The sequence below is a fragment of the Brachyistius frenatus genome, unplaced genomic scaffold (genome assembly GCF_029030835.1).
Source record: "Brachyistius frenatus isolate BFR_SWC_R1_liver_20210118 unplaced genomic scaffold, ASM2903083v1 Contig_260, whole genome shotgun sequence".
NCBI lineage: Eukaryota > Metazoa > Chordata > Actinopteri > Embiotocidae > Brachyistius > Brachyistius frenatus.
Window position 1 is genome coordinate 410,001 of NW_027210859.1, and position 16,567 is coordinate 426,567.

Below are 16,567 nucleotides of genomic sequence, written 5' to 3' on the forward strand. Positions count from 1 at the left end.
TTTGACCAGACAACTCTGCTGAGGCTTGGTGTGTATGACTTCGAAGAATCTGTGTTTATCTGTGTGTGAAGAGCGAGAGGCAGAGAGACAGGCAGCAGTGGGGAATGGGGTGGTGGTGGTGGTGGTGGTGGTGGGCCGGCGTTGCAAACAAACTGTAGGCAAAAAAAGCAACTTCATATATTATTGAAGGCGATGTCAAGGCAAGCAGTTTGCAGTGCCAGGAGGCAGAGCCTGGGTGGGAGCAGAGAGCGCCGCCATGCCTTCCACTCCAACGAGCAGCCATTTATATCGTCAACACACACACACACACACACACACACACACACACACACACACACACACACACACACACACACACACACACACTCGCTGTCTCTCTTTGTCTCTCTGTCTGTCTCCCACTCAAACTCATCGTCTCTCTTTCTGTCCCTCGCACACGTTCTCCTGCTGTTTGGGTTTCGTTCTCATTCTTCAGTCTCATTCTTCAGTAACGCGCAGGACTGAGAGTTTAGACACCAGATGAAAAACGTAGATAGACAGATGCTGTGGCAGAGGAAAGCAGACTGATAAAAGAAGAGTGAAATTACAGTGAAACAGGGGAAGACAAAGAGATATTGTGTAAGTGTGTTTCTCTGTGTGTGTGTGTGTGTGTGTGTGTGTGTGTGTGTGTGTGTGTGTGTGTGTGTGTGTGTGTGTGTGTGTGTGTGTGTGTGTGTGTGTGTGTGTGTGTGTGTGCACTCCTCTACCTCTGATGAATAATGGTCTGGGGCAGCCAGGCGAGGTCTGATTGGTCGCTCTAATGAGCGTGCTCTGTGCCGGGCTTGGGCTCCTGCTCCTGTGACCTTTGCCCTCTATTGACCAAACTGACACTTCATTTTTCACATCTTTCCAATTATAGACCCACTCCTTATGTTTGCCCGCCTCCTCTGACTCTCTCTCATGATCTCTCTCTCTCTCTCTCCATTTCCTCATATTTGTGTGTGTGTGTGTGTGTGTGTGTGTGTGTGTGTGTGTGTGTGTGTGTGTGTGTGTGTGTGTGTGTGTGTGTGTGTGTGTGTGTGTGTGTGTGTGTTTTGTTTGTTGTTGAAGTTCATTAGAGGGTAAAATGTGTTATTTGTGTATAAATGTTGTAAATGCTTGTGTGTGTCAGCATAATGAATGAGGTGCTTCGATTTGTCTGAGTGTTACAAGCCCGGAGACAAACACCAAACACGATGCATGTACAGTATGTGTGAGGGTATCTGCAGGTCCTGCAAGATGTTGGGTAAATTTAAGACAGTATGTCAAACAGCATAACTGCTTTTGTGGATGAATGTGACTAAATCCGTGCAGCTGGGCTTCAAAGTTTGGTGGAAAGGCTTCCTAGAAAAGTAGCGTCAAGGGCAGCAGGGGATGATTGGCCCTGGTTTTAGAATTAGCCTTTTAAAAATCACGTGGTGTGATGATATTTATCCGCATACTTTTGGCCATGTGGTGTATTTTTCTTTATTTATAACCCAGGTAGACTTAAAGAGCTCTTTCGATGTCCTGCTGAAGCCTGACGTATGTGTGCGAGTGTGTGCCCACATAAACAAAGCAATCACTCACACGCACACACACACACACACACACACACACACACGCACGCACACACACACGCGCGCGCACACACACACACACACACACACACACACACAGAGTGTAGCGCATCAGGGGGACGCAGTGACAACAGTAAATACCGGAGGACATCTTGGACCGGATTCAGGTTTATATGGGTTAAGAGCTATCACTGCCACGTCATATTGGCTCTGGCAAATTCTGTGTCAGTCACTTGGTAATCCCAGTAAGCTGGTTATTTATCTGTTTGGCACTTTGCTCACTCTCTCCCCGACAGCTTCACCCTGCTGTCTCTCCTCCCTCTCTCTCTCTCTCTCACTCTTTCATCTTCATATCCTCCCCTCTCTTCTCCGGTTTTCCCTTGTCTCCCACCTACTCGCCCGTCTCTCTTTCATTTTACTGTCAGTCGCTTTTCTCTCTCCTTGTGTATCCCCATGCTCTTCTCTCTCTCTCCTCCCCCTTTTTTTTTTTTTCTTCTTCCATGCCTCCCACTCGCTCTAAAACACCACCTTTGTTTATCCTTCTTCTTCTTTCCCTTTCTCTCACCTCTCTTTGTTCCTTTTTGCACTCTTCCCCATCGTGCTCTCTTCTATTTGTCACAGCTCTGTTTTCCCTCTTTATGTTTTACATTTTTTTCCTCTTTCATCTTTACTTCTCTTGCTGTTTCTTTCTCACTTTTCTTTCCTCTTTTACCCATTTTTGTTCTTTACCTTCAGACTCTTATCTTCTCATCTCAGTTTTTCCCTCAGTCTCATTGTTCTTCCTAAATTTCCACTTCCTTCCCTCTTGTTTCCGATCTTTACTCCTCTTACTGCTCTACAGCATCTTTCTCTTACCACTTCTTCATGTTTGCTCACCTCTTCCTCTCTTTTACCTTTTCACAGATTGCTTTCTCACTGACCTTTTTCTCTTTCGTCACCTCTGCCTGCAGAGCTGCACAATTACTCTTTCTCTCCTTTACTCCTTCTCTCCCTTTTCTTCTCATTCATCCCACTATCAATCCATACTCTCACACTTTCTGTAGCTCCTCTTGCACTCAATCTTTCTGTAATTCCTGCCCATGTCTCCTTATCATCTCCACGTTCAACTCTCCTTCATCTTCGCTCTCCAGCAGAGTGAAGCAGCTCAGAGGAAGGATGCTGGATGGTCGAAGAGGCCTTTAACTCGTGAACGCTCCTCTTTCAGCCTTTTTTCTGAGACTATTCCTGACACAAACACATGCTCTGCTCTGTCCTTCTTTCTTAATGGTTCACTGCCCACTAGTATAAAAAAGAAAAAAATGCTATCGCTACCCGGAAGTGTGCTCACACTCTCACATCCAAGAGCTGTAGGAATTGTTAGGAGGGCTCCGCATTATGTAAGATCGGCGGTTACCCTGTGAATGCCATTGAACTCAGCAAGAGAAGAACATATTTTTCATTGCCCAACCAAGTGACTGATGATGAGATGATGTATTTTTTAACGGAATAGTTAATGATAACTCTTAAACCAGCAGATGTTTTGCAGTGCTTTGTCAGTGTCACAGTGATGATGTGAAAAAAAAAAAAAAAAAAATCATTCTTTATTTTTGCATGTGGTAACAATGCTCACATGCTGCATTCTTACTTATGGTGTTTATGCTTTGACCACAATGCCAATGGTATTTTTTAGCACTAAATTCCATTGACAGTTAGAATAAAAAAAATGGAGGGAGGATCACATTTGCTTCACACATGTCATTAAAATCAGTCCTGGGTGTCTCCTTTCTCCCTAAAGAGCAGACAAAGAAGAAAGCGTCTTATTTTTCTCCTCCCTTTCTCTGGAAGATCTTTGTAAACATCCAGCAAGAATCGTCGAGGAAAGCCGGAGAGCGACCCTGTAGTTAATTAGTCCCACTCTATTAGCCCAGCTGTTTGCTCGCTAGTTTCTACCAACAGGCCCTTTGTTTAATACCCAGAAGCCCCCTGGAGAAGCCTATCTGCAGCCTTGGATCATGCTTTTCTGTGAAAAGCAATGCTCGAAGGGCAGAGGAAAAGCTGACAGATCATATATGCCTGCAATGGAGGGGTGTCCCTCATGGACACGAGCGGGCCTTCTCTTTTTCTCCCAGAATAAAGTACTCCTCTTTGCCTGTGTGAATTTGTAAGGACACCCCTTGGCTTCTCTAAGGGCCTGGCGTGCGAAGGAAACAGAATAACATTCAGGCACCGAGTCGGGCAGCTGCAGCGCTGTGGATGCGAGCTGAGCAGAGGAGTGGAGCCCAGTGTTTGCTCTGGTTTTTGAAAGCTACAGGGTTTCCTTCTCTGCTTGTCAGAAACATCCAGGGAGTGAGGCGATGACTGGCGATATTAGATATGTATCACCAATTACCCAGACCATTTGTAAAGAGTACAGTGTGCTGCGCCAAGACAAACAGCTCCCTGTAACGTAGTGTGTTAGTGTCTGCATACATGTCTAGTGTCTGAGTAGTGGCCTGAGATTTCTGGTTGATGTGATATCTAGCTCTGAGGTTGTTTTTTTTTTATTATTATTTGGCTGAGGTATTTGGAGGAATTAAATTCATGCTGATATCTGCTATTTGACCAACTAAACTCTGCAAAACTAAAACACGTCTAAATGTGTAGTTCATTAGTTAATTTCGTACGTACATGAAGCTAATTGCTTCAGTCTGTACTTTGAAATTCCTGCATATTTATTGTACGTTATGAGAGTCGAGTCACTTGAGTCCTGGCTGTGATGAAGGTGGTGGAAGATATGGCTCTTACCTCCCCTTTCTTGAGGATGTGGCTTTAAAAACATTTGAAAAGTCTACTTTTCCCAGTTTAATATGCCTTTAAATATCATATCCTGGCACAGCTTCAGCCTATTAATTGTTCATCACTGCATACAACCCTCACTGGCTGTGGTGTAGGTCCCCATCGATCAGGACAGAATATTCCTGATGTTGTCATCCATTCGTCCGCCCTCCAACCTCTGTGCCCTCCGACAAGGTCAGGCCACAGAGGAGGTGATGCTCTCACTCGTTTCATTGGGCAGTTTCTGGGGCCAGGGTGGGCAAACGGGGACATGGACAGGGGTGGCAGGCAATCAGCGGCCGGCTCCCGCTCGTCCAATCACTCGGCCTCACGTGGTCCCCTCAAAGTCACCGATTAATTGGTCCGATTGTCCATTAGACTGGAAGAGAACTGTGTGTGTGTGTCTGTGCGGTGCATTCCTATCCCTGACTTGCTTTCCTCTTCCTCATAGATGCTCTTCTCTCTCATTCTTTACAAATTCTCTGTTGCAATAATGAGTTAGAGTCATTACAGAGAGAATTAGATGCTGTTTAATTAGTAAGTAAATACACTAAAGCCATACATAGAAGTGTTTTTTTTTTTTTGTTTTTTTTGCATTGGCACATTGAGAAACCAATATATACAAAAATCAATGCTTTTATTCATCCATGCATGAAGTGTTCTGACAAATCATTAAAATGCATAACCCATCTGCAAATAGAAACATAGACCTTAAGAGAGACCGTATCCAGCTCTGTGTGCATGTTGTCTAGACGACGTCTAGACAATATTGAGGAAGATTCTTGGTGCAGTAATTGTCTTACTGGGTGTCCAGCTTTATCGGTAATCTGTTTAAATGTGAGTCTCTGTGGGTAGATAAAAGGTATGTGGCTCCCTTGATTAGGCTGCAGCCAGTAGTACTGGAGGTGTGTAAGTACAGTAGCTGGCAGACACAAACAGGATTCTCTCTTTGATTTCCTCAGAGCATGAACACGGGAAAAAAAGAACATGGAAGAAGATAAAAGTGGAATAAAAATACTGAAAGAAAACAGAGCAAAATGTGAGATAAGGAGGAAGGGGGAAAATCGTACAGCGAATGCTGTGAAAGCATTTTGCTGCTAACTGGAGCAGTGCGTGTCTTTATGTGTGTGAAAATTCAGTTGTGATAAAGAAAAAGAGAAAGACGGAGCAGTTTGCCCTGATTAGTGTGTTAAATGCTGCTGAGTTTTGTTTGGGAGTCTATTGAGGCTCAAACACGACTTGCCTTGAGGCCGGGCCACCTCAAGCTCCCTCTATGTCCCTTCGGGGGGGGGGGGGGGGGGGGGGGGGGGGGGGGGGGGGGGTTAAAGTGTGTGTAAGCATGTGACGATGTGTTAAGAAATAGATTAATATCTGCAGAGTCACAAACCTAACTTTCTGTTCACATGTTCATAAAAATATACATATGAAAGGCATAAGTGTAATTGCATCCTTGAGAAAACATCCCACAACAACTCGGCATTGCCAGTAGCAATGTTTATACAGTCTCAACTGGATTTACTGCATCTCAAACATTATTATCTGTGGTTACCTGGGAAAAAGAGATGTCTGGCCTCTCGGCGTCCAATCGCGACCTCCCTCTCTCAGGTTCGCTGAGATGTTTATGACCACGCTTTATCGCCGCGGCTGACGCGTCAACCAGCACGCAGCGACTCGCCTCGCACAAAATGATAGCCCTTGATGACTTTTTATTGCCTTGTAGGCAATAAGCAAACTCGGAGTGCCCTGAGTTTGCCCCTTTCAAAAAAGAGGAAATTGTATTAGGTTCCCACAGTGAGGGGCCAGTTTGCTTTTAGGATTAAGGGCTGGTGTCACACAGCCGCCGAGGTCGTGAGGAAGAAAGGGTCTGAAATACGAGTAAACAAAGTGATTTCCCCTCCTCTGGTTCTCCTCTGGTCTCCTCCCCTCTTCCTCTTCCTCTCCTCTCCTCTCCTCTCCTCTCCTCTCCTCTCCTCTCCTCTCCTCTCCTCTCCTCTCCTCTCCTCTCCTCTCCTCTCCTCTCCTCTCCTCTCAAGCTTGGTTTTATTGGCTTGAGTGAACATCTCGTGTGTGAGAAGCTTGTAGTCATAAAACCATTTGATAAGGTTTCAGAGCACACTTGACTCTTTGACATTCGTTCAACATGTGATCCTCATTTTTGTAAATTTTGTCTCCTTCCCTCTCTTTGCTCTTATCATGCCCACATTTCTGACTTCCTATAATATTATTCAGTGGAAACCCTTGCACATTTTGAAGGTGAATAAAATGTTTCCTCCTTTCTCTGTTACTTCAAATCTCCCTTGCATTCACTTAGTCTGCATCTCTGTCTGTCTGTTGGTTACATGTGGGCATGTTTGCATGACCAAAGAAATGCAAAGTCTAGTCCAGACCATTACAATATGCCTTGTGTGCACAATTTACATGAAATACATATTCATCCACAACATGCATGCACACGAAGTAGCTTCTCCCTCTTCCTCTCTTTCCCTCTGCCTCTCACATGCCTTCACTCAGCCTTGGTGCTTGGTTAGGATGTGTTCTGTTCAGAAATGACAACACTGGTGTCACTCATTTCTTTTATTTCTTACGGTTGCCTTCTATTTCTCTTGTTTCACTCATAAATACACTTGGATCAGATCGTGTAGTTTGCTGCTGCTCCAAGAAAAAAAGAGGAAAAAAAAAAAAAGAGTTTCTACTTCAATTGCTCCACTGAGGGAATGCAAGCAGGAGGGAAATGTATCTTTAGCTCCCATGTTATAATTGTGGCACACTAATGATGTAGACACATTCTCACTGTCTGTTTACAGGAAGCGCTCTTCTTTAATTTGTGACTGGTGTGAATGCCAAATGCCTATATCTAATTACTGGTGTTTGCTAAAAGATACTATTTACACACCCCTTTTGCCTTGTAGATGTCTCTTGTGTGTCAGGGTGGGGATGACAAGAAAAGTTAAATGTGTAAAAATGGTAAAGGATTTTTTTATTTTATTTTTCCCTAAATTTGATCTGCAACCTTTTTTCTATCTGTCTGCAGGAAAAGAAAATTATAATAAGAGGAGTTCTTCTACCCATATAATCTCTATATGTTTTCAATCAGTGACTCTCAAGTCAAACTGTCAATTGCAAACTCCATCCAGATTTATTTCTGTGCAAAGCTCCATAATTTGCACCGTTTTAGAGTAATTCTGTCCTGAAAGCAGATGCCACTTTGTCAAATTACTGGATATCTCCTTTTGGGAATGAAGTTTTAAGCTTTGATTTGCAAATGTAAACAAGTTGAAATGTGGTAATGCACTTGTAATGCAAATGAATAGGAAAAAAACTTGAAGCATGCTTATTCACTTGTGAAATTACATGTGTTTTTGTGTGTGTGTGTGTGTGTGTGTGTGTGTGTGTGTGTGTGTGTGTGTGTGTGTGTGTGTGTGTGTGTGTGTGTGTGTGTGTGTGTGTGTGTGTGTGTGTGTGTGTGTGTGTGTGTGTGTGTGTGTGTGTAGGGTCTTGTTTTCTTGCCATAGAAATCTTGTCATAGTGCAAAATGGGGACGAATTTGGAATTTGTCACCAGTTTGGGTTCCTTATTTTGCCTGTTTTCAATTCAGAAATGCACAGTGCACACACACACACGCGCGCGCACACACACACACACACACACACACACACACACACACACACACACACACACACACACACACACACACACACACACACACACACACACACACACACACAGCTGCGCTCACAGACTGAAAATGCCCCGGTTCTTAATCGTGGCAGTACAGGTTCATAGGGAATCTGACAGTAAAATCACAGCAAGTCATCACTGATGTGTCACAACACATTATATCTGGCCCATAAAACGACCTTAAACTCCCTCTCTTCCTTCTGTCTTTTCATTCCTCTCACTGCTGACTCTGTCTCCCTCCTCCTCCTCCTCCTCTTCCTCACTTGAAAAGGAGCTGAGCTTAGGGCCCAGGAGGCCTCTGATCAGATAGATGTTAACTTTTCAGGGAAAACCCTGATAGCAGAATAGAGGACTGGAGAATTGAAGCAGTCACCTCTGCCGGTGGATGACAGGAGCAAGGGACCAGATCAGCTTTTTTTTTCATGAGGATGTTACCACTGTTTATGTAGGAAAAGGTTGCAATGAACGCTTTCATAGACTATGAAATTTAGATATATTTAAAAGAAACATTCGGTATTCACTTCTACGCCGAGAGGAAAGAGAGAGGAGTGTGTGTGTGGGGGGGGGGAGAGCAGAGAGACAGGACTTTAGCACTTTGTATAGTGGAGAAGCATTGTTTGGCCCCTTGGCACACACAAGAATACACACAAATAAGCAACTCACACACACACACACACACACACACACACATGCACGGAGCACCAACGTTTATTTAAGCTTTTGATAAAGAGATTAGCCCCATCATCCTACGCTCTTAAGCTAGCCAAGGGGGTCCGTGTTCAGGAAATCCTGGCTTTCCTGACACATGGGCTTATTGGGGGAACCTGGCTCAAGCAACACTTGTACGATATTAATACAATTCATATCTGTGAGTTTAGCATTAGCTCATTTGGTCTTAAAATTAGAGCTTTTAATCCAAAATGGTAAATGACAGTAGAAGACTTGAAAGAGGGAGATGAAACGGAGACAGTAGGGGGTATTGATAGTAAGCAAGAGGGAGAAAAAGAAGGTAGAGGAGGTGGCATATCCGTGCCAACTGAACTGTCCCCCCCCCTCCCTTTATTATTAGCCCTATCACAGTGGTTGGAGTCCAGCTTAAAGCTACAAACAGCGAAGTGCTAATTTTAGCCTCCAAAGAGGATAAGGATAAATAGCTTGCTGCCAGTTTGCCATATGGTCCCCTGCCGATTATATTGTGTCAGGAATATTTTCACCCCACCCCCACTCTCACCCCGACACACAAACATGCACACATATACGCACAAACACACTCGTGTATCTGTTGTTTCAGCATTTATGAAGTTGGGAGGTGGCTTGGTCACAACATATAGTCACAGTTTGCTTTTATTTTGTGTAGTTAATCTCTTTGTAGGAATAGAACGATACATCATACTGTACTGTCCACACGGGACAATGTTGTTGTGGTCTCAATCAGCAGTCTTTTTTTTTTTTTATCCATTACTTTGGCTTCCAGCTGCAAGGTAACATTTGGCCTCTTCTGTAATCTTCTGCAACTTGGTTTATATTCTCACTTGTACATGCGCCCCCCTGTCAAAGAATAAGAATGAGTCTCTCTCTCTCTCGCTCTCTCTCTCTCTCTCCATCAACACACATGCATATGTTCACATGTAAATGCAACACACACTCTCGCAGCTACTCTCCATTATTCTCTCACTCTCTCCCTCAAATTGAAATAATTCAATTTATGGACACAGTTCCAGACCTCCCTGGCTAAGACCATTATGCACGGAGCCCCCCCCCCCCCCCAACCCCCATTCCCTAACAAAAGAAGGGGAGAATTTACCAGCCGGCTCTCCAAACGACACCCACACAAAGCCAATTTCATGCCAGGAAAACACCAACAGAAGCGCCATTTTTGGTCACAACCTGCATCCCTGTGGATTTTCTTTATTATGGGATATGGGCCGGTGCTACTCTAATTTTTGTTTGGGCTTATTTTCATAAACCTTATGTGACACATGCAGCTCCCCCTTGTTTCTAACACTCAAACCAGGCCTCTACACAGGTGTTCATTAATTTAAAAGTGGAAGAGTGCATAACATCAGATATTTTGCATTGGTGAACCTTTTCGCTGTGTGATTTAGTCACAGATTTGATCCCTGCAGCAAACAATGCGTCTATTTATTCTGTTAAAGTTATGCTGAACACGTACCTGTTCATATAATTTGTCTCAGATTAGGCAGTGATGTCACTTAAAAGCATAAAGTGGCGTGTTGTTAACCCAAGTAACCTGGCATGCAGTCATTTGGAGGTAAAGAGTGGCTTTAATGTGAGTCAACTGGGCCAAAGCTTGACCCAAGGCTGACCCAGACCAAACATGCTGCCCCCAGAGGCCCCCTCCCGTTGGTCCTTTTGACATGGATACCTGCTGTAGGGATTTGACTGAGAGATAAAGACCTCGGCAAGCTTTTCTAATAGTTTAGGGAGTATGAAAGAGGAAAAAGAGGGGTAGATAACAAATACCTGTAGATAAACAGCAGCAGGGTGGGCCGGAGGGCAACATGGGCGTTTACTTTGTGTGTTTGCAAAGCAACACAAAGCTTGCCACTCGCGGTACACACACTTGTGAATGCACACATTTGGATGTAACCCGATCATCCCTTCTCGCTCGGAGCCAGTGAAACTCAAAGAGATGAGCAGGGACTGGGGGCAGAGATTCTCACTAGTGATAACCTTTCGTGTAGAGGCCTGAATGGCAGTGTTAAACACACACACACACAAACTGCATAAAGATATTGTACACACCAGCTCCCATGGGCAGTCCCGGGTCTTTGTTCCACTGAGATTCTCTTAAGCGGCAGAGAGGTCATACTCTTACAGGAAGTCACTCTCCAGAGTGGGCTGCCTCTTTCAGGAAGTTGACTTGGTGGGACTGTGCTGCGAGAGCACCGGCGTCCGCGGGGGGCATATCAATCCCGTCCACATGGGCCCACACTCCACAGGAAGTAGGCCGCTGTAAACCCACTCACTTCCTCTTCCTCTGTCCCTAAAAGTCTTATCAGGACTGCGTATGGGTTGGCTGATAGGACTACATATCCCCCACAGCTCCACAACACCACATCCTGTGCCTATCAAGGACATGACAACGAAGGAGGAAGGAGAGACACAGTGTTCCTTGTGTTGAGCATTTTTTGTAAAAGGGGAGTTTTGATCACTTGAGTGTGGATATTGCATGACGAAGGAGTCTTTAAGTTAAAAGCGCCATTCACTCAGTCACCACAACAGCCTGTCTTCTGTTTACCCAAGAAAGAAATCAGCTAAAACCCTAGAATATAAATGCACCGACTCAACAATAACAAGTATTGAAACAGAGTAGGTTGCAGCTCTGATAATGACTTATCTTGTTTTCCTAACCACCCCTTCAGTGTCATGAGCTTGTGGGTACAGACCATATTATACTCCCTCATAATACTAAAACCTTCTGTTATCCCCGAAAAAACAAACAAAAAAACCTTCACTGGGAGTTAACGTGCTATTATTAGCGCAGGGTTAGCGTGCCAGTATTATCTAACGACTGCAGTTTGGCTGGCGCTGATAGGTTAGCATGAGTGGGAAAATCCGTGTGTATTAAAAGTGTTTATCAGAGGCTGTGTCATTCAGATAGTTAGCCTGTGGAAAAATGCAGACGAGTGCTGTACGCGGTAGCTCTGAAAAATAAACTGGGAAACGTTTGCTCGGTTGATGCAACTACACCCCAAACATGAAGGCATGATCACAGACAAAACTGACTGGGTTTCCACATAATTCCAGTTCATTAAAATGGTGGCTTTGATAGGTTGGTTGAAGTTAAACAAGTTAGTGTTGCAAGATATCATTTCACAAACTTTTGTAGAGGAAAAATCAATTACAGGGCGGCCGAGCCAAACATTTCCATTAACTATGTTTAACAGGGATTTTTAGTGCAAATTAGATAAAATGCTAAATTCGAAAATACTGTTGACAGAAGATTAAACAGGAAATATTACATGTTTACCACTTTCTTCATGAAAAAAAAAAGAAGCTAAACATTCACTGGTTGCAGGTTTACAAATGGGAGGATTTCCTGATTGTTTTTAAATCCGTTTTATATCACTGTAAAGCAAAATAAAGTTGGTTGCACAAATTAGGACAGTTGAAAATAAGATGATTTTTTTTTTTGCAATAGTTATTTCATGCATTTACAGAATAAAACAACTCTTTTGAAAGGATGTATTTTCAGGGAATTCATTTTGGCAAAAAAAAAAATTAAAAAAAATAATACCGTGACACTGTAACTAAGTTAACGGATCTTTAAAGAAAGATGTGCACTCAGTTTGAGTTTGTTGAACCTCTAGTTAGCAAGTTATATCTAGTTTCTCACGCTGAAAATATATATATATCAACTCAATGTTCATCCACAACAAAGTCAAATAGGATGTTTTTCCTTCAGATTATCTGAAGGTTCCCTCTCTTTGTCCCGCAACTACACTGAAGGACTTTGGAATGCCCTTCAGCACATCAGCTGACTTTTGGAAAGGACCGCCGTGCCATTGTGCTGTTAAGTGCTCTCAGCTTTTGTTATAGTCCTTGTCCTCTCTCCCATCCCTTCCCCCCCTTACCCTCTCCTTCCATCGTCCATTTGACTCTCTCCCTCTCTGTTCGTTCGCTGTGAGCTGAGTCGGATTGAAGCTCGGTGAGTCGAAGGTGTCAAAAGCCATCCGAGAGGCAGCGAAACAATTGAGAGAGTTAAGAATGAGAAAGCGGCAAAATAGACACAATTTAAGGAATCTTATACCGTTTTGTGTGTTTGTGTTTGTGTGTGTGTCTGAGGACTTCCCTTCACTGAGGCGGAGAATCTGTGGGCCCCCCTCACAAGTGCTCCCATTTGAACTGAGTCTAGCCCTCTATCTTCAGGTTAGAAAAAAAAGAAACCGGCATAACAAAGGCAAGAGGGGAAAAAATCAATAGTTACACAGCAAAAGTGCTCAACATGAAAGGGTGAATTCATCGCCCTACACTTTCATTTTAGCTTGTACCGTCTGTCTCTTTCTCTCTCGTTCTTTCTCTCTCGACTGATCTGGAAGTGGGAATAAAAGGCAGTCCGTGTGTGTGTGTGTGTGTGTGTGTGTGTGTGTGTGTGTGTGTGTGTGTGCGTGTGCGTGTGTGTGTGTGTGTTTTTCTTTCTGTGCTTCTGTGCTTCTGTGCGTGGAGGCATACTGCAGTTTAATGTCGTGTCGGTGCCCTGGGCTCGAGGCAGTTTCCAGCGTGTCAGGCAGCCTGTGGTGATGACCCTTTGCAAGGAAAATGGCACAGAGAGAGCAGTCACATTTACACTGACATTTTTGCCATCACCTATGGCTATGTCAACAGGCCTGATCCCTCCCAGCCTCGTAGCCAACAGTGGACATGCCCCCAGCCACAACACGGAGAAATCGACCATTAACGCAGGTCTAATATTCAATATTTTATAAAAGGTTAATCATTTGGTCTCTAAAATGTCATAAAACATTGAGAAAGACCCAGCAATTCCCACAGCCTGATTTGATGCATTCACATGGCTGCTTCTTTAGAACTAAAAGATATCACTTTCAAACAGAGAAATCAGCAGTAGAATCGGCAATCCAATATATCTATATAACTCTTCTATATCCGTCTTTACACAACGCCAAAATCACACATGATAATATGAAACACGTGGGAAAGCATGCATGAATGTCACTGCATTCAATATGATGAAGACGAACAACAATGCGCTCAAACCATTCCAGCAAAAAGCCACATAAATCTCAAAGACCTGAGGTTTTGAAAGGCTTTTAATTAACTCATAAATATATTTTTTGTTGTTAGTTAAACACATTCCCTGTGTCTGACTTCCTGATCCCCTCCTCATCAGATCACCACAAATGAAATAATTGCTCCAAACTTGGCCCGGATTCTCACAACAAGAAGTCTCCAGTGTGCTTTAATTACAAATAACCCCTTGTAAATGACTCACCAGTTACTGTCATTATTGAATCTGTCAGTGTTGATCCACAAAACTGTCATCATTTAAAGTAACTGGCTTTGTTATTGCAAAGCACTCGTTATTTACTGTAATTACTTCAATGGAATTGTCTTTGATTACAGGAAGCAATTACTTAGCTCTCCCCTGATTGTTTACCTGGCAAGCCCCTTTTTTTTTTTTTTTTATTTGTATTAATGACAACTATGTATGTCTGCCTAATTTATCCAATGTATTTATTCATGATATCGTGACTAATGTGTGTTCTACAAAGATTAATCTATGCTTTAAAGTGATGTGATGGGAATGTAGTGGCTGGAGTTTTGAGCAAAGATCTAAAAACATTGGAGAGTCTCTCTGGCGAAGGCAGGAAGGGAAGTCTAGACTAACCATATTGTTTTGTCGACATCGCATGTCATTATCCGTAGAATAGTCGTGGGGATTTCTCTCCCTCTCTCCTCCTCCTCGCGAATAAAAGGGTGGAGAAAGAGCATTGGTCACAGAGAGCGTTTTGTATTGAAGTGTGTGTGTGTGTGTGTGTGTGTCTGTGTGTGTTGGTTTAGAATACTTTGTTGGTAAGTTGCTTCCTGGAAGATCCTTGGAAATAGATGCATGCCAGTATGGTCAAGTGTGTGTCTGCTTTTGAAAATGTGCCCTTACTTGGGAATTGCGTCGCGAGGAATTCCTGCATGTTCGGAATATTTGGAGGTGGGAGGGGCTTCCAGAGCCATGCAAAGGGAACCCCCCACTGCCTGCAACCCCCAGCTGTACCCCACCTCCCCTCAAGTCTAGAGCTTATGAATGGCCTGAATACAATAAACGCCACTTTTTTTCTATTCTCCCTCCCCTCCTGCGAGCCCTTCTTTACCCCTCTGAGGATTTCTGGGAATGTAATGTGTGTGTATTTGTGCGAGAGAGTGTGTGTGTTTCTGTGTGAGTACCAGAGAGTAAAAGGAGTGAGAGGGAGAGCACTTTAGTCAATGTACATTAGCAAGTGTGTGTGCTTGTGTGCGCTTTGTGTATCATGTTTTGAGTGTGTGTGTGTGTGTATATGAATTTCTCGCCTGCCAATATGAAATGTGTGTATCCCATGTGGAACAGGATAGCAGGCCCCTGGGGCCTGGGCCTTGCCTGGACTGCCAACCCAGGGTCATGTGAGCTTTCTGGGGTGTGAAACTCTAGGAGTGGCCTATGAAAGATCAGCTCCAGGTCACTCAGTGAAAGACACACTCTCTTTCTTTTGCAACAAACAGCCCTTACACTAAATGCACTGTCATAAACTCAGAAGACCTGTCTCCACTCCTTTTCCTCTCAGTCCATCCACAGCCTATAAAACCTTGCAAAAACATCTCGCAGTATCCTCCAAAAAAACGTTTAGCCATCTGCGAGTGATTCACACAGGATCCCACTCATGACATCTGGCACAAAGCTAATATTCATAACCCTTCTCATCTCAGCAGTGCTTCTACAAAGGAAAAATGATTAGAAAGCTAAATGTCATTATTCTCCCGCATTGTGCTAGAAGCGACGTGTCTGACAAGATCTCTGTTCGCAGATGAATGGCTGGTGAGTCCGTGGCTGTTAATTTGCCAGGCAGCAGAAAAATGTCTGACACCTCAGAATGGCACATGTGCCCGTGCACAGGGGGGGCAGGTAGTACCAGTGTCTGTTACGCTGAGAGATGGTTCATAATCAGATCATAACAGATTAGCCTAGATAGTGCTTGATAATGTCAGGGTATGCCTTGAGACAAGAGAGATGCAGAGATGTGATAAAGACAGAAGAGAGGAAGAAGAAACAGAGGAGGGGGAGCTTAATTTGCCTTCAGTAGAAGTAGAATTAAAACATAGAGACTGAGGATATAAAAAAAATGTTAATCTCAATTTTTAACCATATTCAATTAGTGAATTATCATTTTCTGCTGTTTTGATTTACAAAGAAAGACATCCTACAAAGAAGAAAGATAACAACGCTTCGCGCTTCCATCCCCGATACTGTGAAAATACCCTTCATTCAAACCCCCACAGTCCAACAGACAAGAGAGAAGGAGGAGACAAGTAATGAAGGAGGAAGGAGGGGAATGCAGGAATGAAACATGAAGTGGCAGAAAGGCTTAAATAAAAGCCACCGAGGGCCTGAATGAGGGCAGAAGTGTCTGCTTAGCTAATGCTAACGAAGCTAGTAGAAATGCATGAAGAAAGCTCACCAAATTTTTACGTCATTATCTGTTTGCTCACAGTGTGTGTGTGCGTGCGCGCGTGTTTGTGTGCAAATGTGTATTTGTGTATACAGCGTGCGAGGGGACTGATAAAATATTCCTTCCCTTGGTTGGCCCCGGGGCATTTCAACTGCCCCTGGCTCCTTCCAGTCAGTGGCCTGCTCCTAATTGCACACACACACACACACACACACACACACACACACACACACACACACACACACACACACACACTGCAAACGCACATGCATAGAGAAAGGCAGAGATAGACGCACACATACAGACGAATGCACATTCATGCATGCATACATTCCTCACACA

General features: G+C 43.7%; 1 protein-coding gene across 1 annotated transcript in view; it reads left to right on the top strand.

Annotated features, from left to right (window-relative positions):
• The window catches only part of LOC138634401 (homeobox protein Meis1), a 76,990-nt gene that overhangs the window by 16,990 nt on the left and 43,433 nt on the right, over positions 1 to 16,567 (top strand). The gene's annotated exons all lie outside the window — the stretch shown is intronic.